The sequence below is a fragment of the Rhinopithecus roxellana genome, chromosome 17 (assembly GCF_007565055.1).
Source record: "Rhinopithecus roxellana isolate Shanxi Qingling chromosome 17, ASM756505v1, whole genome shotgun sequence".
NCBI lineage: Eukaryota > Metazoa > Chordata > Mammalia > Primates > Cercopithecidae > Rhinopithecus > Rhinopithecus roxellana.
Window position 1 is genome coordinate 88382587 of NC_044565.1, and position 24047 is coordinate 88406633.

The 24047-nt window shown below is 49.7% G+C and overlaps 1 protein-coding gene across 1 annotated transcript in view; it reads left to right on the forward strand.

Moving 5' to 3' along the window:
* Positions 1-278: 278 nt before the first annotated feature.
* HPCAL1 (hippocalcin like 1) overlaps positions 279-24047 on the forward strand; it is a 122647-nt gene continuing 98878 nt past the window's right edge. Inside the window, 1 exon segment of the mRNA XM_010379673.2 lies at positions 279-579. The gene's annotated coding sequence lies outside the window, so the exon portion shown is untranslated.

Sequence of the window (24047 nt, forward strand, 5' to 3'; positions counted from 1 at the left end):
GCCGCAGGCCAGAGGCCAAGGGTTAGGGGAACAGAACCAGTGCCCAGCTCCGCCCCTGTCCCGAAAGCCACTGGGGGCTGGGACCCGGCAGGGCCTGGGTTGGGCCGCGAGGGCCGAGGAGCAAAGAGGGGCAGTGGCTGCGAGGGCCGAGCCGGGCGCGGAAGGTCCGGCAGGGGGCGTGGCGGGGGCGGGGCGTGGAGGGGGCGGGGCCGCAGGAAACTTGAGCGCCCGCCTCCGGCCACGCGCCCCGCCCCGGCCCCCGCCTCCGGGTCCCGCCTTCGCGTCCCTTCCTTCCCGGAGCTGGCAGGCGGGCAGCGGCGGCGGCGGGCAGCGGACGGGCGCACTGGCGGGCGCCTCCACCTTGCTCCCTCCCTGGCTGCCGGCTTCCTTTTGTCTTTCTGGGCGGCGATGAGCGCAGGGCCGGCGCAGCAGCTGCGGGCGCACGGAGGCCCGCGCTCCTAGTCACTCCTCCCCGCCTCGGCGCGCTCGTCCCGGGCAGCGGCCCGGCCCCGCTGCGGCCGCCGCCGGCGCCGAACTTGGACTCGGGAAGCCGGCGAACCGCGTCCTGAGCCGGAGCAGGTAGGGAAGAGGCGGGCTGCGGGCTGCGGGCTGCTGGCGTATCCACCGGGCGTGTGCACCCGGCGTGTGCACCGGCGAGCGCTGCGATCCGGCTCTTTGCGTGTATGTTTGTGCGCGCGCGTGTGTGTCCGGGGGTGCCCGCGTTTCTCTGCGCGGTGGAGTCGTGGGTGACGGCGGACGGTTGTGAGTCTTTCGAATAGCGTGTACTCGTGGGCATCCGTGTGTGCCTTAGGTGTGCACATTTTGGACTGCGTTTGTGGAATTGTGTGTTGGGGCAGTTGCTGGTGGGGAGCAGTGCCTGGCGGGTGTAGTGTGTGAGCAGCTGTGCGCAGAGCAGGGTGGCGGGGTGGGCGTGGGCGGTCCAGCCCCACGTGCAGAGCCCCCTGTCCCGGCTGCTCGGCGCAATGCGTAGCTTAGGAGCCTCGAGGACAGCTGGGATCCGACGGGGCAAGCGCGGGCCTTGCAGGCAGGCTGGGCCAACCTCTAAGGGGGACAGGTCCGTGCGGCCCACGTGGGTCGCCTGTAAGCTTCTGCCAAGGGTGGGGGCCCACGCGGAGGCGATTCGCTCGTTTCTCCCAGGGCCATGGGGCGACGAGGAGAGCTTTGGCCTCCCCGTGACCCGCACTGCGACCTGGGCCAGACGCGCCACCTTCCCTGGTCGCGGTTTGCTTGTTTTTCAAATGAGGACAGCTCCTCCCTCGGGGGCTGTGGTGACAGGTGAAAGGAGAACGCACTGAAGACAGCTCTTGGTCAATGCCCCGCACGCAGTAGGTGCTGTGTTCATTGGATTAGCGTCTCCTGTTTAAAATCTTTTTTTTTTTTCCTTTATCGTGGATGGGGCCTTGCATTTCCCCCGGGCGTGTTTTGTGCCTCTCCCTGGCCCTAACTTAACCGCGAAGCACCGACATTCGAGAAAGTTTAGCTGCCAGCTGCGCTGCCTCCTGCCGCACCTCCCGGGCGGCGCCGGCTCCGCGAGTGCCCGAGAGCGCCGCGCGCGGCGCGGACCCTGCCCCAGCCCCCAGGCTACCGCGCTAGCGTGGGGGTCCCTCTCCTGGCCAGGAGACAGCGACTGCGGAGTTGAGAGACCTTTGGTTCAACAAGTGCCTAGTCCGGGAGGATGCAGCTCAGCCGGTGGAGTCCGAGAGCCACGCGTGAAATTGGCGCTTCCTGCACACGCAGTTCTTGAGCTCCCGGGGTATCCTGGCCGCCAAAGGCCACCTCTTTCCTCCCGGCTGACTCCAATTCCACCAGAGGAGGATGTTTGCCAGGACGCCAAGTCCAGCTGCGGGTCTTGGCATTAGACAACCCCCAGCTATCCCTGCTCCCTTGCAGCCAGCCTCATGCCCGGGGCCCACGTGGGAACCCTCCTCCTAGTCCCACACCTTAATTTAAAACGTTTACTTTTGAAACCTGCTACTCGTGAAATTGAACTGCAGTGAACGAGCACCCAGCTCATACCACGAGTCACTCTCTGGAGAGTCCTGGCGCCTCGGCGCTGGCTCGGACGCAGCAAGGCCAGCTCTTGGGGCAGGGTGCCCTCGGCCAGAGCGAGCGATATTCTTTCCCTTCATCGCCTTGGTGTCTTTCTCTCTGGAAAAAAAAAAAAAGAAATCGCCTTTAACCGAGGGAGCCACAGATCTCGCCAGTGCAGGAGGCAATCAAAATGGAGCGCCAGCATGAGATTGGACTGCGGAGGGGGTGGCATGGGCGGCCTTTGGTATGGATGCGCATCCCAAGTGTCAGGTGCTACCTGGTGATGTTCCCAGAGAGGCGGACTGCTTTGTGGGCTTTTAGGAGCCAGGAGCAGAACCTGGTCCAGTTCCTTTGGTTTCCCTCGGCCGGGACTGAAGCCCTGAAATCCCAGCCATGGCAGGCCAGGGGGATGCGATGAGCTCATTTTCTCATTTTTCATCCTGACTTGGTGACAGGAGCACACTTAGAATGCACCCTGTTTTCTGTTTCATGAATTGATTTTATGCCCTACAGGAGAAAAGGGCTTTTGGTGTGAATCCTAGTCTTTCCCCGTAATCAGATTCCATAGTAATATTTAAAAAAAATCAGTCTGGCTTTCTCAGCTCAGAAAACAGACCAAAACCCAGGTTTTTGTTTTGTTTTGTTTTCGTTTTTTTCTAGTTAAAGCCAGCCCTTTGTCTCAAGCAAGCCAGTGTTTTGGCCTTAGATCTATTTCTGTTTCACTTTTGAAAGCGTCTGTAATTACTGAGCTCTTGAGGTTTTATTGGATAATGTGGCAAAGGGAAGGCCCGGGGGCCCTGCCTCTCCCTTGTGGTGGGATGTGGTGCCACAGTGCCATGTTCTAGCCTTGCCTGCTCCCTCTGCGTTCCACTTTTATGCTGTTTTTAAGGTGGAACATAAATGTCAATGTGTGATAACAATTTGGGAGACTTTGTCTTTGGAATCCAATAAATGGAAGGACTTTTGACCTGTGGAGAAACCAGAACAAGTCAAAACCCCAGAAGAACAGAGATTTGCCCAAACTCCAGCCAATGACCCATTTTTTTCCAGCAGACCCTCCTAGAGATAGATTCTAAGTGAACTACTAGAACGTGGACACACTCCATCCCCTTTCTGGCCACAGTGCTGTGCAGAATTAGAAGTGCCATCTATGGAAGGACAAGGACAGGACTTCCCTTGGTGCATGCGCCCCAGCCAGGAGCCGCATACTCACCTAGCACCATTTCACCCTGGAGCTGTTTCCTCCTGTTGAAGAGCTGGTGCTCACACCCCCTACCTTCAGGGCTCTGCAAGCACAGTTCCAAGGACTGCAGCGCGGGTACAGTGCGTGCCCTGCTGAGTGTGCGTCAGAGCAGTTGTCTCCCGGTGACACTTGTTCTAAGACCCTTTTTGCTACTCTTAGGTGGTAGAGTACCACCCTCACTCATGAACCAGTGATAATCCAGGGTACTAACAGGGGGCCCCAGAGTTTATTTGGCACTGAAGATTAAGCTACTTGGCAGCTGAATTTTTATGTAGATTGGGGTTAGGTTTGTATTAAAATTTTGCATTCCAGCAAGCCCTAAACCATACTTGTTCATTGTGGGATAATGTACTCGATTGATGAGTTGCCAGCCCAGGATTGACGGAGGATTATGTGTATTCTGCTAATTTGTCAGCACCTGATGTCATTGTGCTGGGGGGTGGGGGAGGCATGTTTGGAGTTAGGATGAGCAGACACGTGTAGATTTTCATCATGCTCTACATTGGGGCTCCCTGCTCTCCTATAGTAGCAGTGGGTTTCTATGTCATTCTTATGTCCTCAGGTAAAGCTGCACATCTGTGAATGTCATGGAGCTCTTGTTCTTTTCCTGTTAGATTGAGTTTCTAATCTGGGAATGACAGAGGGTGGCTGTTTATGGAGACAGCAGCGTGCGCTTAGGGGCTCTTTTGGTGCCTGTTACCCTGTGGAAAAAAGGTTTCTTCAAATCACTTTCTACAAAGAATAAAAAATGGTTGGAATCCAGTGGTGCAGACTGTAATATGACTTCAGGTAATCAATACAGTTTGACAGGTGGAACATTTCTTAGGTGCTGATGAACGGGGTGCAAGTCTCAAGTTTTTTTTTTGTTTTTTTTTTTTAATCATCTGAAAAAGCACAGTAAATCCTTTAAAGAGCCCTACCTTGGCCATGTCGTTTCAAGTAAAACTGAATCTCAGAGGCAAAGCTTCATATCGGAGGCATGACTAACTAGAGAAATCCTTCCCAGAGACCTCTACTCTCTTCCTGTTGCTACCCTCCTCTGCCAGCAGCAGGGCAGGAAAGATGACTTCTTGGGGCTGTGTGCCTTTACCTTAATAAGCAAGTGCACCCTGAATACTTGCTAATCCCGCAGCTGGGTTTTCTGGGTCTTTGGACCTTTCTGGTACTTGAGGTACTACCCAAGTTGGCAGGAAGCCAGGAGCCTGGGGGTGGAGGTGCCTTAGTCCCACCTGTGGCATGAGATAAGAAGTCTTCTTCAGCAAGGGATGGGTCTCTGACCCTTGGCTAATAAAACTCAGCATTATTAAATATGTACTGCATGGGTAAGTTTGCTGTGACCCTGAAAAAAGGAAGAAGGCTTTTGGGTGGTGCGTGGTTCTCCTCTCGGAAGTCTTCCCAGGTTTCGCCTCAGTACTCTCTTGCCCTAGCTTAAATCTTTCCTTGCTCTGTGTCCCCTTAAGCAAGTGACGTCTCCCCTCAGGCAGGCACGATATTAAGTGCATCTCTAGAGGATAGTTCCTTCCACCTGCCCAGGTGCACTGGCTGAACTCACCTGTGCCCACATCTGTGCATTTGCAGGCGATACAGATATACACCTGAGCTGTCCCCCTGAGCTGCAGACCCAACACTGGGTGTGGGCTCCGAGCTATTGCACATCAAAGCAGAGCCGAGGACACATCTCCCTCGCTGAAGCTGTGTCTCTTACCTATTATGGTCAACACGTCTCATCTACTCATTTGTTAAAGCTAGAAATCTCTAGAGAGTTTTGGAGCTCTTTCCCCATCTTCACTTTGCCGTCTAATCGGGTCAGCCCTCTTTGAGGGCTCATACCCACTCTTCCTGTACACCAGAGCCTTATCTACCCTTGGCCCAGAGCATGCTTCCAGTTCCTTCACTCCAGCCATGCCGGGAGCACTTCACGGTTTAAAACACAGATTTCATCATCCCACTCTCTTCTGCCTCCCCAACCCCGCCAAGGTTTATTCTCTTACACAGTAAGTGCTTCTGATACCTACTGTGTGCCTTGTGCCAAGCTGGGATCTGAGAAGGTTGGACCCAGGCATCCTCCCTACCTGTGCAGAGTTTAAGGTCTTGGGCTGGGGGTTGTATGTGGGGGACCTATCAAATAAGACCAGGGGGCTTGAAGTGCTACGGAGGGGAGCTCCTACCCCGGTATAGGGGACACCCTGGAGAAGCACCCTGTAAGCTGACACCTGGGAGAGTTGGGGGGGCGGCGGAGGGGTTGGAGTTGGGGCTGGATTGTTTGATGCCTTTCTTCTCTCCCACCCGGACTTCCTTATCTGCTAAACTCCTACTCATTTTTGTTTTAATTAATACCTTTACCAAGATAGAATTCATCTCTCATAAAGCGTGCCCATTCTAAGTGTACACTTCAAATGATTTTCAGTAAATTTATGGAGTTCACAGCCATCACCACAATCCAGTTTTGGAACATATGCATCACCCCAGAAAGATCCCTCTTTTGTGGAAATTCCCTGTCCCCATCCTCAAGCCCTCAGTCCCCACAAATTTTCTCTCTGTCTCTAGATTTGCCTTTTCTTTCTACCTGTGTTTTTATAGGTTCGGGCCAAGGGCCGCTTCATTCAGGCCTTTCTGGAGTCTTCCAGTTAGAATCGATCTTTCCCCCAGCATCAGTGAAGTGAGCTGGGTGCTTGACCATCCACCTGCGAGATGGTGAGCTCTCAACTGGCCTCTCATGCCTGCACCTGGCACAGCACTGGCACCTATAGAATACCCAAGGTGTGTTGGCTGGACCAGCTGAAGTTGTGTTCCTCATATTTCTTTTGTATAACTCCTGAGTATCTAGCAGAGTGTTGGGATTAAAAATACAGGGCATGTATTGATGTGTCAGGTGATGTGAGCCCTGCTACATACATACATTAACTTGTTTCATCAAGAACTTTTGAGGCAAATGGCAAAACAAAAACAAAGAAAACAAAAAAACAAAACCCTATTTTCTAAGCCAGGCACGGTGACTCTTGTCTGTAGTTCCAGTTACTTGGGGGTGCTGAGGTGGGAGGATTGCTTGAAAGCAGGGATTTGAGCCTGGGCAATATTGTGCTTCTTAACAATTTTTATTTTTTTGAGATAGAGTCTTGCTCTATTGCCCAGGCTGGAGTACAGTGGTGTGATCCTAGCTCACTGCAGCCTTGAACTCCTGGGCCCAAGCAATCCCCCTGCCACAGTCTCCTGAGTAGCTAGGACTACAAGTACACACCACCATGCCTGGCTGATTTTTTAATTTTTTGTGGAGATGAGGTCTTACTATGTTGCCCACACTGGTCTTGAGCTCCTGGGCTCAAATGATCCTCCAGCCTTGGTCTCTCAAAGTGCTGGAATTATAGGTGTGAACCACTGTGCCCAGTCCAAGCCAGTTTTCTAAATGAAAAAACTGAGGAGGCCCAGAGCAAATAAGTAGCCCAAGGGCATCAGCAGACAGTGGAAGCATCAAGAATTAGACGGGGTCACTTTCTCTTCTGCCCTTGTTTTGGTAGTAATGATATGCCCTTTTATGGCCTTGCCTGAGCTGGTGTTCAGATTTTCCTGTACGAGTCTTGTCATCCCTTCCTAAGCCATGGAAGCCCCTTCTAGGGCATGAGTGCTGTGTGACACGTGCTCACACTGTGTTGCTCCAGTACCTGCCCAGTCCACAATCGAACAGGTAGAGACGGTTCAAGCAATGTGCGTGTGCGGAGAGGTCTCCTGGCAAATAGAAGGGGCTGGGGGAGGGTGTTGAATGCAGTGGTACTGTGGACTTGGGTGGCTTGGTGCATTTCAGTTTTTTGAATGCATTTCTGATGCATTTCTCTCCTTGGATCATTTTCATTCTCTGAGGAAGAGAGCAGAGGATGAGATGCCATTTGACAGATGCACAAACCAAGACACAGAAATTGTATACCCATTGTACGCCAGGTAGATCACAAATGACCATTCTCTCCTGTGGCTGTAGAGAACTCTCACGGTGGACAGAAACCGTGAAAGAAATTATGGTGGAAAGAACTAAGACATTCTTGGATCAGGGTATTAGACCCTCATTTGCAAAATACCTTGGGGGAAAGATCGGGGACACTGAGGTTTGAATTGTAGTCTTTGCTCTGTTGTTTATTGGCTGGTGATGTTCTCTGAGTCTGTTTGCTCATGTGCAGAAAGAGGTTCTAGGCGCAGCTCAGACATAGACGGGAATGCAGATGTGAGTAGCCAGGTGAGTCTGGCTGGTCACGTGTGAAATAAGTGGTGGTGGTTGCCGTTAACTCTTTAAACATTCTTGGATCTAGTGCCTCCTCTGCCACTGAGTACAGAATTCCTTTTCAAATTCGGGCTTATGAGGCATGTTTTGATCCAGGCTGTCGTAGCAAGGGGTTTGATGCTGGAGTCTGTGATTGCTGTGTGTGTGGAGGCTTCCGGAAGGCAGCCAGTGCTGGTTACTGCTTGGTTTGGAGAGCTGCCATTTTGGATTGTCCCAGCCTCATGCCTTCTGAGAAGCATCTCTCAGCGTTCCTGATGCACCTATAGAGACCCTGAGCTTGGTGGTGGGGGCTGCATAGAGAGAGCTGTAGGTTGTTCCTCAGGCATAACGAGGCCCAGAACTGGTGGTCCCCTCGCTCTGTGAGTATGTGCAGAGCACCGATCGGGTCTGTGAGCGTTCGTGCTGGCAGGCCCGAGGAGGACTGCTGGGCATACTCTCAGAGTCGCGGTTCTGTACAGCGGTGTGTATCTACTGCAGCACTCTTTTTCTCTGGCAGCAAAATGCTCAGCTCTCTGCCTTCTTTCTGTGCATTTAACATACGTTTCCAGAAAGCAGAATTGATGACAGCCCCCACTCCTCCCTTTCACTCCCATTTTTCTATTTACTGCCCTGTAATCAATTTTTGGAGAGAAGTGAGAACCTCTCGAAATCGATCACCTGTGTTGAAAAAAATCATTTTCAACATCATGCAGTTTTCCGTATTTACTGTGTGTGGCTGGAGACACTCCTGGCAGAATGAGTGTGGGATGTGGGAGGTCCAGAAAAGCCCCCAGCTTCAGGGGCTGAGACAGAGCCGTGGGTGGCAGAACTGGTTGTCCCCCCACCCCCCAATTTTTCGGCAGTGGTTGGGGTGTGCTTTATTAGAAACTCTTCAGTCATGCAGTGTGGAGCCCATACTGGTGACGCAGCTTAGATGCCTGGCAGGGGCTTAGTCTCCAGGGGTGGGACATGAGATGTGGCTGCCGTGGCTTCTCTGTGTTTCTTCTTCCCAGCCAGTAAAGGTAGACATAGGCTTCTGGCAGGTGCTAAGGCCCTGCTTGCCTTCATGCTATAATGTTGGCAGGTACAATTCATTCTTATTTCTTAGAGGTTGGTTTTCCCTCTTCTTTCTGAAGACATCCGGGGATAAAGAATTGCTGCTTTTATGAGCGTATGTTCTTGGTGATTTGCTATTACCTTATCTTAAAATAATATGGCCTGGCGGATTATTCTCAGAGCTCATTGTAAGGTGAAAGGTTAGGCATTTGAGAATTATTTTCACAGTGTGGGTGGGAGTCGGGGGAGAAGATGTAGAGCACAGGTAAGGAATTCCAGGTTTTGGGGCCAGGGATCCCCAACCAGTGTAATGGGCTCACTGTGGCCCATAGCTCCTTCCCCCTGTGGTTTGTGCTGGGCCAGTTAGTGGCTCCCCAAAACCATTATCACCATTATCATTATCACTATCATATCCATTATCACTGTCATCATCAACTTTCTCCATCACCACCACCATCACCATCACCATCATCACTGTTATCACCATTCATCATCACCATCATCATCACTATCATATCCATCACCATCACCATCATTATCACTGTCATCATCACCACTCTCCATCCCCATCATCATCATCATCATCATCACTGTCATCCCCATCCCCATCATCATCACCACCATCATCATCGCTGTCACCATCATCATTCATCATCCATCATCACTGTCATCATCACCATCATCATCACTGTCATCACCATCATCACCATCACCATTGTCATGATCATCATCACTGTCATCACCATCATCACCATCACCATCGTCATCACCATCACCATCACTGTCATCACCATCACCACCACCATCATCACCATCACCATCGTCATCACCATCACCATCACTGTCATCACCACCACCATCACCATCACCGTCATCATCACCATCACCATCACTATCATCACCATCACTACCACCATCATCACCATCACCATCATCATCACTGTCATCATCACCATCACCATCACTGTCATCACCATCACCATCACCACCACCATCACCATCACCATCATCACTGTTATGACCATTCATCATCACTATCATCATCATCACTCTCATATCCGTCACCATCACCATCATTATCACTGTCATCATCACCTTTCTCCATCACATCACCATTATCATCATCACTGTCATCCCCATCCCCATCATCATCACCATCACCACCATCATTGCTGTCATTATCACCATCACCATCACTGTCATCACTGTCATCACCATCATCACTATCATCGTCATCACCATCAATCACCACCACCATCATCACCACTATCATCACCATTCACCATCACTATCATCGTTGTCATTATTACTATCAATCATCATCACCACCACCACCATTATCACTGTCATTCCCATCCTCATCACGATCCCCATCACTATCACTGTCATCACCATCACCACCACTGCCATCACCATCATCACTGTCACCATCACCATTCACCATCACTATCATTGCTGTCATTATCACCATTGTCATCACCACCACCACCACCATCACCATCATTACTGTCATCTCTATCCCCATCATCATCACCATCACCACCATCGCCGTCACTGTCACCAACATCATGGTGCTTCTCAACCTTTGGGCCGCTTTGGGCCATGCTTCACATGGCGCATTCCTGGTGAGTTAGCTGTTCTTTGGGGGTTTTCTACTGTTGGTCTGGTAATTAGGTTAGTCAGGACAGGATGAGTATAGGCATAGAGAACCCACGTGGATGATGGTGGAGTGTGATTCTTCTGAAAGGATCTCCATGAGAATCACTGATCTAGAAGATTCTGGGAAAATCTCATGTATTCCTTCAGGCCCAGGAGTAAGCCAGTGTTACCTGCTCTGTGGAGCTCTCCTTTGTCCTCCAGGGAGGAAAAATTATTCTAGCTGGAGCCTGATTTTACTGCTTGTCCACCTCTCCCAGGGTGGTAGGCCACTTTAGGTAGGACCCTGTGGATTTCTCCCTGGTGACCCCCGCATTCCTGGCACAGAGCCTGGAACACAATGTCTACCCAGATTTGCGACTGAACCACCCCGCAATTCCTTAACTGTAGGATGGCGGCTGCCTTCATTAAAATCTTAACCCTAGCCGGGCGCGGTGGCTCAAGCCTGTAATCCCAGCACTTTGGGAGGCTGAGACGGGCGGATCACGAGGTCAGGAGATCGAAACCATCCTGGCTAACACGGTGAAACCCCGTCTCTACTAAAAAATACAAAAAACTAGCCAGGCGAGGTGGCGGGTGCCTGTAGTCCCAGCTACTCGGGAGGCTGAAGCAGGAGAATGGCGTAAACCCGGGAGGCGGAGCTTGCAGTGAGCTGAGATCCGGCCACTGCACTCCAGCCTGGGCAACAGAGCCAGACTACTCCGTCTCAAAAAAAAAAAAAAATCTTAACACCTTGCCTGACAGCTGGCTTTGCAGGTCTGAGTAGCGAGGTCAGGGCACTGCTGGTGTTTCCTATGTTTGTCGTCAATTGGTGAGAGTTTGTTTTATGCATTTGTTAAAACTGTGGGACAGTGGTCTGGAAGCCAACAAGGCTTTAGGGTTGGCAGAATGACTCCCGCCCCATCACTGATGTCTGGCTTTGACTTGGCATGGGGGACATTGCCTCTCCAGATCTCAGTTCCCTTGTTTGACAAATGGGGCTTAGGGTTGAACAGCCTCTAAATCCTCTGTCAGCTCTGCAATTCAGGAAAGATGTTTAAAAATGCATACTTGCAGGCCGGGCGCGGTGGCTCATGCCTGTAATCCCAGCACTTTGGGAGGCCGAGGCGGGCGGATCACGAGGTCAGGAGATCGAGACCATCCTGGCTAACACGGTGAAACCCCATCTCTACTAAAAATACAAAAAAAATTTAGCCAGGCATGGTGGCAGGCATCTATAGTCCCAGCTACTCAGGAAGCTGAGGCAGGAGAATGGCGTGAACCCGGGAGGTGAAACTTGCAGTGAGCCAAGATTGCGCCACTGCACTCCAGCCTGGGGGACAGAGCGAGACTCCGTCAAAAAAAAAAAAAAAAAAAAAGCATACTTGCATTATAGGTACATCCAACATAGAGCAAAGAGAGAATTTTCCTAGCTAAATTGACAGCAAAAAAATGAAACCTCTTGGGCTGGGCTCGGTGACTCACGCCTGTAATTCCAGCACTTAGGGATGCTGAGGCGGGCAAATTATGAGGTCAGGAGTTCAACACCAGCCTGGCCAACATGGTGAAACCCCAGCTCTACTAAAAGTATAAAAATTAGCTGGGCGTGGTGGCAGGCACCTGTAATCCCAGCTACTCGGGAGGCTGAGGCAGGAGAATTGCTTCAACCTGGGAGGCAGAGGCTGCAGTGAGCTGAGAGATCTGCGCCACTGTACTCCAGCCTGGGTGACAGAGCAAGACTCCGTCTCAGGGGAAAAAAAAAATAAAAAAAAAGAAACCTCTTATAATATGCAGGCATCTTAGCAACTGCCATCTTAAGAGGCAGCATTATGATTCCGAAGAAACTGATAACATTGAGGAACGCGTTTGTGGAGCACAGATTAGGAGAGATTGGTGTGGGGCTGCGGGGGGTGACAGGAAGATATTAAGGTTGGAAGTTAGGGAGGTGAGCTCTGTGGGTTGGTTTCATGCACCCAGCTCACCATTCAACCTTTCCTGTTAACTTCCTATATTAAGGAGGCTGAGATTAAGGGACTCATGGCGTAAGTGGGAGACAGACACAGAGGTGAGTGACCACAGTGGGATATTCACTGTGGGAGCATTGAAGAAGGTTGGCAGTCAGCTAGGTTCTTAGGCTGTAGATCGGGTGCCTTATTTAGAAGCTGTTTACTGTTCCCTTAAGAGGATGCTCTAGCAAGAAAAACCACTGCCAGAGTTGTTGCTTTGCTCATTATGATGTCTTTATGTTCTTCTCAGGAGGTGATAGTACTGATTACATAAGAAACTGGTCACCCAAACTTCTTAACTAATTGTGAATTAGAGGAAAGTCAGAAGTAGGGAGTATTATAGAAACAAGTAATTGTATTATTTTCAGACAAAAGTATATGTAGTAATGTAAACTACTGACCAGATTTTGCTTCAAATTGTTTTTTTTAAACGAATTGCTAAGAATTATTTGAGGCCGGGCGCGGTGGCTCAAGCCTGTAATCCCAGCACTTTGGGAGGCCGAGACGGGCGGATCACAAGGTCAGGAGATCGAGACCATCCTGGCTAACCCGGTGAAACCCCGTCTCTACTAAAAAATACAAAAAACTAGCCGGGCGAGGTGGTGGGCGCCTGTAGTCCCAGCTACTCGGGAGGCTGAGGCAGGAGAATGGCGTAAACCCGGGAGGCGGAGCTTGCAGTGAGCGGAGATCCAGCCACTGCACTCCAGCCTGGGTGACAGAGCAAGACTCTGTCTCAAAAAAAAAAAAGAAAAAAAAAAAAAAAAGAATTATTTGAAATTAGCACATTGGCGGTAGGAGGATAGTAGATATTAGATAGATTAGACTAGGATAGTAGGTGGTAGATAGTAGGTATAAAGAGACTGAAAATCAGCTGTTTAAACATTTCTCCCAAATGTGGGGCTGGGAAGCAAGATAAAGAATTATGCACAGAGTTTCATTTCATTTATGTTTGGAGGGGGAAGAAAGTCAGAGAAAATAGATGGGAAGGAAATATATCCAAATGTTAACAGTGGTTGTATTCCATGGGATCATGGTCTTTCTTGCTTTTTCATGTTTTGCCACATTCTAAATTTTCACCAGTGGGCATTTATTATTTTTGCAATTAGACAGAAAAAAGGCTCCAGGAGGAACTCCAAATACCCAGCCTTTGTTTACCCTCTTAATTTGCATAGCAGACTTTCTTGTTATGGTCAGACTGGCTGGAATCCATAATTTCCATACTTGTGATTATTTAAATTAATGGAAATGTATCATAATCCCTTATTAAAATTTGTTCGCTGCATTGAAATTCAATACTGAGCAAATCTGTTACCTAGGACATAAAGAAAAACATTCAGTCCATGTGAGGTGGCTCACGCCTATAATCCCAGCACTTTGGGAGACTGAGGCAGGCAGATCACCTAAGGTCGGGATGTCGAGACCAGCCTGGCCAACATGGTGAAACCCCATCTCTACTAAAAATACAAATATTAGCTGGGCATGGTGGCTCACGCCTATAGTCCCAGCTACTCGGGAGGCTGACACACGAGAATTGCTTGAACCCAGGCGGTGGAGGTTGCAGTGACCTGAGATCGGGCCACTGCACTCCAGCCTGGGCAACAGAGTGAGATTTGCTCTCAAAAAAAAAAAACAAAAAAAAAAACAAACAACAAAACATCCAGAGTCTTCCAGGAAATTCACCATTTCAGTGTGGCATAGTGTAGAGTTTGTTTATTATCTAGAACATGGTTTTTCTTTTTTGTGTTCTTGAACTTGGGCGTTCACTTCGTTTGTTGACCTGGAAGGAGCCATCTCGGCACTTGCTGTTTGAACCTTGGGTGTTTTAATGAAGTGGTTTGATGTCCTGGTACCACCAGACCCTGCTGTCGCTCTTTGCGGCCCTTGCTTTTCCAGGAATAATCTCCTTACTATTTGTCTGTCATTCTGATGTTTCAGCTCCCTTTTTGAAAATAACTTTTTCTGCTCCCTTTCCCTGCCCATTCTTCATGACCCCCAGAGAATGGGCCTGCTGGTCTCCAGCCCCTGTTAATTGGAAGACTCCTGGCGGTGATTCTTCTTTCTCTCTCTGTGACTCAGACTGTTGACGCTGGGTTGACCATATTTCTTTGCTGGCAGGTAAGCAGGGCCACCTCAGCCCTTGTGAGGGCCATTCCTGACTTCCAATGGCTTCACTCCAAAGGCTTCTTAGGCCGTTACTCCCCATTGCTTTTCAGAGGTTTAATCTGTCTGAGTCCCGGATATTGAGTCAGTAGTGGAAAGTTATGAAGATGAGGCCAGCCATCAGAAAAATTGGCTAATATGAAAGATTAATTTCAGGGTGAACAAAGGAGAGGGATGCTGGGGCCAGGCTGCCTCCCCAGGCAAATCACATCACTGTAAAATCCGAGAAACCAGGGGTTGCCTTTGCTACTCACTCAGTAGCTGCTTGCTGTTTCTTGGATTAGATATTGAAAGAATCCCATCTTTGTAGTCTACTGTTCATATTTATGATCTGGACAAGAAAATGTAATTTGCAACAAAATTCTATCATGTCTGGTAAATAATTTCAGGATCTTTACCTATGATACCACATTAAAAAAAATTAGTATGGCTTCAGCGTTCAGAAATTGCTCTTTTTAAACTCTGGGCCCTCGGGTTATTACAAGATTTAACACAGAGGCAGGAAGCCTGCTCGCCTATCACTGGAGACAGGTAGGTTGCTATGGAGACCAGGTGTGTCCCTGCGGTTTCCTGGGTATCTATCCCAGTTGTCCTGGAAAAGAAATCAGCTCACTTTATGTGATATTTCTGCAATAGTGTGTGTGTGAATTAAGTTTTTCTAAACACAGATCAGATATTTTTCTTGACTTACAGTGCGATTTCTGACATAATTTTGTCCTTGGTTTTGTTTTGCTTAATTATGAATCCTATATAACCCTACCTTTTCCTATCAGAAACACTTCCATGCATCAAGACCCCCTGTCCAAAATAGCAACAACAGCTTCCCCAACAAAATCTCTTAAAGCTAAAGATGCCTGCTTTGGGGTGGATGATGATTACCCCTTAAAATAATTCAACTTTTTTTTTTTTTTTTTTTTTTTTTTGAGACAGGGTCTCAGTCTGCCTCCCAGGCTAGAGTGCAGTGGTGTGATCTCAGCTCACTGCATCCTCCACCTCCCGAGTTCGAGCAATTCTCCTGCCTCAACCTCCTGAGTAGCTGGGAGTACAGGGACGCACCACCACGCCCGGCTAATTTTTGTATTTTTAGTAGAGACGGGGTTTCACCAGTTTGGCCAAGCTGGTCTCGAACTCCTGACCTCAGGTGATCCGCCCGCCTTGGCTTCCCAAAGTGCTGGGATTACAGGTGTGAACCACCGTGCTCGGCCTCAACAATTATTATATACGGTTTGCCAAATCCTGGCCTGGTCACTGGGGATGCAATATAGAGCAAGACCATTGGAGGCCCTGCCCTGGCGGAGCTTGCGTTAGGGTTGTGATCCTAGACCACGTGAAGCCCACGAGGGGGCCCTGGGCTGACCCGTTCCTGGCTTGCATTCACCGTCAGCCACAGTTAAACCTCGGGGCCTGGAACCTCTCTTGTTGTCCCCATGGGACAAGTGGGCATATGCCTCGCTGGATGGACGATAACATCGCCTGTTTTGTTTGATGCGTTATTATTCAGAGGCAGTTTTTCAGAATGGAGAGCAGTGCTTTATCAGTCTGCTTCTGATAATTTCATACATGAAAAAAATCCTATTTATGCATATTCTTGGGTCTCTCCTCATTTCTAAAGGCAGTCACTGGTGGTTGGCTGTAAAAAGCTCTTTGCACTTCCTAGGACTTGTCAAATATTGACAAATCTTTCTCCTTCCATCTAGTTCAGCACCCGCATCCTCGAACTCACTGAAATAGAGTGTCCCACAATGGCAGCCATTGTAGGCCCCAGGTGGGTTCTACTCCCCCACGCCTGCCCCAGACTCCCCAACCCTAGCTCATACCTGCAGAAGTTATGTCTTCGCAGTTATTTCAGGAGCAAAAGGCGGCCACTCTTTTTCTCCCTTCGGTGGGTTTGTGGTCAGCAAGGGTCTACTGCAGTCCCGGTGCTGGACAGCCTGTTTTGCCCATGCTTGTTAACTGATGGGGTCCTCAACTGGCCTTGTGACAGGCCTGATAAGGCTGCGCATGGGTGTGGGTAGAGTTAGTGATAGCACTGGACATTGGTGATGTGGAGAAAGTGACAGACCCCAGCCTCCATATGCAGTCGGTGATTGGCCGGGTGGTCTTGGTTTTCTAGTGGCAAAGGATGCTGTGATCTGAATGAGAAAACAAACCTCAGGCCCCAAGTGCCGTGGGCTTAGAGACTTGAGAGGAGGTGCTTGCAACTCCATTTGGGAGGGTAAGGGCAGCCAAGAGCTGCTGTCTTGAGACTGACCCACTCCCTTACAGTGTAATGGGTAGTGAATAGACCATCCTTTTTAAAGGAAAATAAATGCCTCTCTATGGAGTCTGTTCCTGTCCTGCTACCCTCCCTGAAGCTTGAACAGCACCCACCCGTGCCTTCTCCATGCCGGCCCTTGGGTCTGCTGGGACCACTGCCATGCTTTTGTGGACACGGCCTTGTAGCGTCTATATCCTCATCTGTGAAATGGGAATCCCACAGCCTGCCTTTCGCAGGCTGCTTGTAATAGTTGCCATTAGCCCTCTTCTAAACTCTAAAGTGCTGTATCAGTGCAAGGACCGTCATCAACATCATTGTCGTCCTCATCATCAGTCTTCCCATATTCACTTCCTGCTGCCCTGGCACGGGAGGGTCTGAAACTGCAGGTTTCCTTGATGGGTTCCTGGGGCTTCCCTTAGTGGAAATTTGAGTTCTGAGCCTTCTGCACTTTTCCATCCCCCAGTTTGGAGTCAACCTGTATTTTTCATTTTCCCTCTGCAAGATGTCAGCCTACAGGAGAGGCCTGGAGCCTTGCAGGGGAAATGGGACCATGTTTGCAGCAAGCCCCCGTGCCTGTGGGAGCATGCAGCCTCCTCCGTCTTTTTGTCTGCCAGGCAGGGGAGTAATTTGCTGTTATGTACCGGGCAGCCTGGGAGCTGGACTCTCAGATGAAAAATGCTTGTTCAAGCACAGACAGCCAGGCGTGGCTCAAATCAGAGCATCGATTTACCAAGCAGCTCTGCTCAAGCAGCCAGTTGTGTGATCACCTTTTCAGGGGATGATGGGCTGAAGGGCAGGTGGGGTGGGGTGGGCAGACTAATACAGGGACCCTGTGTTTGGGAGCCTCTGTTTAAGCAGAGACCAGGCCTGCAGAGAGAATCCCTGGGTAGGGAAAAGTGCTCTCACATCAGTGGGTTCCACCTGGCCCCTTGGAGAATCTCCCATTCATTCATTCACTCACTCATTCATTCACATAGTGTCTACTATGTGCCAGTCTCTGTGCTAAGAGAATGATCCAAGTAGAAGGTCTGAAATCCTCACGGATTTGTTTCCCACCCGACGTATGCCTTGCTAAATGGAGCAGGTCCTGGGCTGCTGGGGACTGACTCCCTGCCGCAGGTCTGGGTCTTGAATTAAGGGAGAAAGGCAATGTTCATCTTCTTCTTGGTGCCATCATTTGAGGAGAGGAGTATTTGCTTCCTGCCAACCCGCCTGCCTGGGAGGCCCTCTTGCTCCTGCAGCCCCCTGAGTCCCCCTTGCAGCTCCCAGTCTTGCTTGGGGCTGCGTCCTCCAAGAAGCTTCCTGGGCTAGCTCAGGCAGCCTGCGGAGGCACTGCTGGGTCACTGATGCCTGGGCTCCTATGGCCTGGCTGTCTGCAGGGCATCAGTCCTGGCCTATCACTTCCTAGACGTGAGTCTTATCTTCCACTTGGTTGGGGCCTTCCCACGGACATGGACTGATATGGTTTGGATTTGCGTCCCCACCCAAATCTCATGTCGCATTGTAATCTCTAGTGTTGGAGGAGGAGCCTGGTGGGCAGTGAGTGGATCATGGGGGACAGAGTTCCCCTTTGCTGTTCTCATGATAGTGAGTGAGTTCTCACGAGATCTGGTTGTTTGAAAGTGTGAAGCACCTCCCCCTGCTCTCCCTTCTGCTCCAGCCAGGTAGGACATGCCTGCTGTCCCTTCTGCCGTGATTGTAAGTTTCCCAAGCTCTCCCTAGCCATGCTTCCTGTGCAGCCTGTGGAACCATAAGCCAATTAAACCTCTTTTCCTTATAAATTATCCAGTCTCAGGTAGTTCTTTATAGCAGTGCAAGAACGGACAGGGACCCTGTGTTTGGGAGCCTCTATTTAAGTGGAGAGTGGGCCTGGATAGAGAATCCCTGGGGAGGGAAAGGTGCTCTCATATCAGTGGGCTCCACCTGGCCCCTTGATGGAGCTCCCATTCATTCATTCATTCATTCACTCACTCATTCATTCACATAGTACCTACTGCATGTGCCAGTCTCTGTGCTAAGAGAATGATCTAGGCAGAAGACCTACCCTCTCAGGGCTTCTGTTTCTAGCTGGGAGCAACAACAGTAAACTAAATAAGTAGATTATGTTGTATAATATAGTAATACTTAGAAGGTGATGAGACTGTGGAAAACAATAAATTAGTGAAGAGGGTGAGGGTATTGTATGGAGGAGGGTGAGTGTATTAGGCCATTCTCGCATTGTTATAAAGAAATACCTGAGATGGGGTGATTTATAAAGAAAAGAGGTTTAATTGTCTCACGGTTTTTCAGGCTGTACAGGAAGCATGATGCTGGCATCTGCTCAGCTTCTAGGGTGGTCTTGAGAAGCTACAATAGTGGCGGAAGGTGATGGGGGAGAAGGCACGTCACATGGAGAAAGCAGAAGCAAGAGAGAGAAAAATGCGAGGTGCCACACACTTTTAAACAATCAGATCTTGTGAGAACTCACTTTCTCGAGGACAGAACCAAGGGGATGGTGTGAAACCATTCATGAGAAATCCACCTATGTGATCCAATCGTCTCCCACCGGGCCTCACCCCCAACACTGGAGATTACAATTCAACATGAGATGTGGGTGAGACATCTAAGCTATATCAGTGAGAGATGCAATGTTTTCTTTTTTTTCCAGGGGAAAGTGTTGTTGTTGTTGTTTTAATAAAATATAATTTACGTACCATATACCATGAAAGTCACCATTTAAAAATGTACAATTCAGTTGCTTTTAGAATACTGGCAAAGTTGAGCACCAGTAGCTTCTAATTTCAGATCATTTTCATCACCCCAGAAGAAAATCTCATAGCCATTAGCAGTCACTCCTCAATCTCCTCGTGCCCTAGGTCCTGGAAACTAATAATTTACTTTTGGTGTCTCTGGATTTGCCACTTCTGGACATTTTGTATCAAGGAAATCATGCAATATGAGGCCTTTTGCATCTGGCTTCCTTTACCAAGCACAGTGTTTTCATGCACTGCTGATGCTGCATGTGTATCCGTACTGCATGCCTTTAGATGGCCGAATAATATTCCAGTGTATGGATAGACCACATTTTGTTTACCCATTCATCTGTTGATGAGCATTTGGACTGTTTTCACTTTTGGCTGTTCTGAACAATGCTGTGAGGAACAAATTTTTTTGTACAAGTGTACAAGTCTTTTTGTGGACATATGTTTTCATTTCTCTTAGGCAAACAGAGAGACGCAATTTTATTTATTTTTTTAGAGACAAGGTCTTGCTCTGTTGCCCAGGCTGAAGTGCAGTGGCACAATCATAGCTCACTGTGTCCTGCAACTCTAGGGATTACATGTTCCTCCTGCCTCAGCCTCTCGAGTTGCTGGGACTACAGGCATACCCCATCATTTCTGGATAATTTTTAAACGTTTAGTAGAGATGGGTTCTCACTAGAATGCCCAAATTGGTCTTGAACTCCTGGGCTCAAGTGATCCTCCCACCTTAGCCTTATAAAGTGCTGGGATTAGAGGCATGAACCACTGTGCCCAGTCACAGTTTTAAATAGGGTGGTCAGAGAAGGCCTCATGAGAAGGTGACATCTGAGCAAAGACTTGAAGAAAATAAGGGCAGAAGCCACATGAAAACCCCAGGAGGACCACGGGTGCAAGGGAACAGCAAGTGCAAGGTTGCCTCCACCAAGAGGCTGGAAAATGAAAGGCTTGACTTCACCAGCTGCTCTCCCAACCAGGGGGGCCAAGTGAGTTTAGGCCTCACTGGCCCTTTCTGGCTGGGGGGCAGCCTACTGGGAGAGGCTCCCTTTCCGAATAAAGAGTCAAAGTCCCAAGACAGGAGATTTTTGGCCCATGCATCTTCTTCCTGCCTGGAAAGCAGATGTGATTCCTGGAGATAGGGCAGCTGTTCTGTGGCCGTGAGGTTGAAATCCATGTGCTAAAGACAGCAGAGCAGAAAAAGACTGGGACCTTGATGGCATTCTTGAGCTACCGCCTGAATCTTGGATCTCCTGCACCTGGAACTTTGTTCTGTGACACAAAAAAGACCCTTTCTTATCTAAGCCACTCTTACCTAAGCCACCACTTGTCAGGTTTTATGTTGTTTGCAGCCAAATGCATTCCTCATTGATGGAATGTCCAACATTGTCCCCAAGTCCCCCAGATAGAGTCCTGGCTGCTCAGACAGCAGGCAAGCCTGGGAGACACACTGGCCTCTTCTGCTTCCCTGTGCCTCCGTCGTGTTAAGCTGGTCTCTCAGTTGGGCATCAGGATTCAGATATCCCAGGCTGACCCTGAGGTCCACCATGACTGTGCTGCAGCCTCCACCACTGGCCGCCTCATGATGTGTTTCCAGCACAACTCCCTGACCTGGCTTTTCCTGCTCCCCAGACGCGTTCCCCATGGAGTCCCAACGTGTATGCATGGGGTCACGGTGCTCCATGCTCTCAACCCTTGCTTGCAAGTTCCCGTCCAGCCTCTCAAGCCAGCTGCTCCCCTTTTTTGTTGTCCCCTGTGCACTTTGTACCCTAACTTCAGTGTTAGAGCACCTTTCAGAGGGAATGGCGTAAAAAAGTCTTTCTTTCCAGTAGACAGAGTGCCCTGGCTAGCAGGGACCAAACACATTCCCATTCAGCTTTGTTTCACGCCGGGTCTGGCCCCAGGCCTGCACCCCAGGCCCTGGCAGTGGGCACACGTTAGTGGGATTGCTGAAGGCGGTGGGCGGCTGAGGCAGTTACAGGTGTCAGCCCCAGATGAGGCTCCCCAACCTGTACCCCTTACCCTGCAGCCGGCCCCATCTCTCACAGCCCAGTGGTGTACTACCTTAGTTGAGCACCAACCACGCCTCACTCTAATGAAAATAATGAAATCTCAAATGACCAGCACTGTCCTACTACTTTATAGGCATGACCTCAGGTAATAAGAATTAGCTCACATCCATTCATTCCACAAATATTTATGGAGTGCCTACTGTATGCCAGGGATTCTTCCAGGCACTGGGGAGACATCTCAACAACAACAACAACAACAACAACAACAACAACAACAAAAATCCGCGTCCTGTCGGAACTTCCATATATACTTCCACTGGCTACTTCATGGAAACATCTGGAACATCTCATTTTTCTAGCCATTATTTTTAAATGTGGCACAAGAACATAGTCTGAAGGATGTACTTCACCATGCAAAAGCTCTTGTCATTTCAGAAAAAGGAGAATTAAGTAAAATGTACTTCAAGAAAGTCAGTTAAGAATTTGTCCAGTTAATGAGAATTTAAAATGATTGGCTTTCATCTTGCTGTTTTCCAGGGTACCACTATCAAGAACTCACTCATCCTGTTGTTATTAAGGATAAAACCTAGGCATTTCCTTATGTAAAAGCCAATTAAAATAAATTAAATGCAAATACTGTTTCATTGTCATGTCAGTTTTGAGAACCGGATCAATCAGAGGTTGTGGAAATGCCAAAGTTGTTAAGGCTGTGGTTACCATGACAACAGCTCTACTGTGTAAGTGGTCTGTTATTTGGGAATTCTTCCTTAGGTCAGGCTAACAGTGATTTCATTTCTCAAGGAAGGGGGCGGAGCTCTCTGGAGTCAGGTCTGGGGCCAGGCGACCTGGTGAGCAAAAACTGGGGTTCAGCCAGAACTACCAGTTTTGTGACCTTGGGAGACAGTCCCTTCCCCTTTTGCCTCAGTTTCCTCACTTTGGGGATAGCCGTTGCACAGCTGTGAGTATATTGTGGCCATTTAGCACTTCTCAAAAGTTGCTGCGTTAATTTTGAGGATTCCTGATTTGCCAGCTGGTTTTCAGCCTATGTTTTGGGGAAATGCAAATGATGGGAAACCACCCCTGGTCCTTCCGTGTTGGTTCTAGCAGACCTTTGGAGTTCTTGGATCATCTTGGCTGGTGCTTAGTGAATATCTGCTGGGGGAGGGGGTGTTTGCTTTGCTTTGTTTTGGGGGTGGGGTTGATGGTTTTTACATTTTGTTTGCGATGTTGGGGTTGCTGGGTTTTGTGGTTTTTTCTGAGACAGTCTCGCTCTGTCGCCCAAGCTGGAGTGCAGTGGCATGATCTCGGCTCACTGCAACCTCCACCTCTCAGGTTCAAGTGACTCTCTTGCCTCAGCCTCCTGAGTAGCTGGGATTACAGGCCTGTGCCACCATGCCCAGCTATTTTTTTTTTTTTTTTTGTAGTAAAGACAGGGTTTCATCATGTTGGCCAGGCTGGTGTCGAACTCCTGACCTCAAGTGATCCACCCGCCTCAACCTCCCAAAGTGTTGGGATTATAGGCGTGAGCCACTGCGCGCAGCTGGGTTGCTGTTTTAGTTGTTTTTTTGTTTTAGAGAGAGGGTCTTGCTCTGTTGCCCAGACTGGAGTACACTGGTGCCATCATAGCTCCTTGCAGCCTTGGCCCGCTGGGCTCAGGCGATCCTCCTGACATTGTAATTATATTTTTGCAGGGTTTTCAGTTCACAGGCGTGCTCTCCCACATCCCCATTTAAGTTTACTTATTTTTCAGCCCCAGCCTCTGAGGCTGTCATTATTTTACAGACGAGAACACCGGGACTCATGGTGATGTGTCCCTAGTCTCAGGGCTCCAAGGCGGCAGTGCCAGCATTGGTGGGGGTCCCCAGTGCCAGGCCGGGGTGGCGCTGTTCTCCCGTGTCTTTCTGCTTGTCCCTGCTGCCTGCTTCTGCAGAGGCCTGCTCAGAGCAGGTTTCCAGCGGCCTCCCTCGCCGTCATCCTGCTGAGCAGGCCCTGCAGGCCGTTTCCTACTTCCCGGCACCAGGCCCAGAGCTGCCTTGATATTTCTTTCAGGGCCTCCCTGCAGGGGGGGCTGCTAATGCGGCCATGGCTTTAAGACAGCACAAGCCACAGCTGCAGGTGCGCCATCTTAAACATCTGCTTTCCTGGCCTCCCTGCAGGGGGGGCTGCTAATGCGGCCATGGCTTTAAGACAGCACAAGCCACAGCTGCAGGTGCGCCATCTTAAACATCTGCTTTCCTGGCTGGGAGAGGCCCGGGAGCACCTGCCGCAGGTGTCTGCACCTCAGTCCTGCGGGTCCCAGGCCCAGCTGTGGCCAATTAGCACCTCTGTTGGGCCCCATGGCCATTTCCTTGCTGCGTGGGAGCCGCTGGCCTTTTTCCACTCTGTGGGGGAAAGTTGTTGGGAAATGAGGAAGCAGTTGGAGATTTAAAAACTCTATGCAGGAAAAACTCTATGCAGGAAATAGGCTGTTGGGTTAACACTTAAGCCACTGAACAGTCGTGGAGTGTTTTCTTGGAAGTGAGGCCCAGGAGGCTGCAGAGGGCCATGAGATTCAAGGATGGTGTTTGTCAGGTGTCCGACATCCTCTCTGGGCTGGACGCCATCTCAGGGTACTCATGCCTGTTACATGCTTGGTGAACAAAGTC